Here is a 1,884-nt window from a genome sequence, read left to right as displayed (position 1 = left end):
ACGCTGAGATGTAAAATGATGCCTGATTGCCAAAAGAAGGTTTCTGCAACAGTGTTCTGAATTGATCTCAGTGTGTATGACTGTGTTGTAGTGTGTGTGTCTCTGAGGGCAAAGTGTGTTTATTTCAGCAAGATTGAATAGTTTTGAGTGGACAGCTTCATCCTGACCTGAGAATAAGAAGTGTGGGGAATTGGGTGAGAAGTTATGAATTTGTGTTTAGAGTTTAGAGGTGTGTGTGTGTGTGTGTGTGTGTGTGTGTGTGTGTGTGTGTGTGTGCGTCATATCAGCCACGCGCTGCTTGAATGCTTGCAGGGCAACATTGCTTTTGATGCCATCAGTTGAGACAATAATAGACTGTTTTCAGCTACACGGACTGGTGCTGAACCACAGCACTCACACACACACACACACTCACACACACCACAATAACACTGCATTATGGGAGGAAAATCTGTTTGATTTTGTTCCAGGAAGGAACAGAAGTGTGTCAGGTTTATTGAGGTCATGATCTGATGCCATTTCACACTCTCACTGTAAGAGCCACACACAGATCGATATCAGAATACGAGGAGTAAGAACAGATATATTACATTCAATGTTATTAACAACACAAATACATTTAACAAACAGGGGATTGTGAAAGAACTGCAGGGATTCATCAGTTTAAAAAAAAAGCTGATAATGCATTAAATCATAAAAATATAATATTTAAATTAAATCATTGTAAAATTACAGCAGACTAATCAGAACAAACATCTTACTCAAGAGATTACATATTTGACTTGTTTGCATGTCATGGCATGAGAACCAGAAACATGCAAATGTGTTATTCACCAGGAGACTTCAAGTAAATATATTCAAAAAGAGTTTAGGAGTCCCTGCATTAGTCATATATGAATCTGTGCGTTTATTGTGTTTCAAAAGCACTAATGTACACATTACTGTATGTAGGATATTGATTGAAAAACACAGTTACACTGTTACTAGTGATCTACGCCCCCCCCCCCAACATATGCTTTCTTTCCAATTGAAGGCTGGTGAGATGTACTTTTGAGCTATTTCAGAGAAGTATATAATGCATGTTGAGCAACTGTAGGAAACCACAGACGACTGCACATTATCAGGTGCATGAATGTACCCAAGCACAAGTGACTAGATCATGTGGAGGTTGAAAAAGTAGTTTTGAGAATTTAAGCTGACTTTGGCCTTTATCCATCGCAGGATCTGATTGGTGTGTGATCATCTTGGACTCCTAGTGTTTCTACTCGGGTAACGGTGTGCTGATTGAGTGAACAATACTGAATGCTGGTGCTTTCTAAATGAACACAGGGTGTAAACACTGAGAAATGTAGAGATTTGTGTAGAGTTGTGCAGTAACAGTTCACCAAATCTGACTCATGTGTTAAAGCAGGGGATAGTGTTATATATTCAGCAAAATGGGTGTGCTTTTTTCAAAAATGCCATTATGGTTTTTCAATTTTAGTTCAAAAGCCTGGTTATAGTGTTTTAGCAATCGAGAAAAACTGTAATACAATATTTCTTAAAACTGAAATGCTTTTTATAAATCTAGAGCTCAAATGCTGCATGACATCTTGATTTTAAGCTGCACGACTTTCTGAGTTTATATAAGCAGTACAATAAAATAATTAGATCTCACAGACACATGCACACACACACACACACTCACACACGCACGCACACACACACACCACACACGCACGCGCACGCACGCACGCACACACACACTCACACAGACAGACACACACACACACACACACACACTCACACAGACAGACACACACACACACACACAGAGTGTTGTTCACTGGTGGTTTCCGGCTGCAGTCGATCAGCTGAACATGGATCTGTCTGGATTGTCTCTGG

This window comes from Carassius gibelio, chromosome B6 (genome assembly GCF_023724105.1).
Source record: "Carassius gibelio isolate Cgi1373 ecotype wild population from Czech Republic chromosome B6, carGib1.2-hapl.c, whole genome shotgun sequence".
Classification (NCBI taxonomy): Eukaryota; Metazoa; Chordata; class Actinopteri; order Cypriniformes; family Cyprinidae; genus Carassius; species Carassius gibelio.
This window is presented reverse-complemented; position numbering follows the sequence as displayed.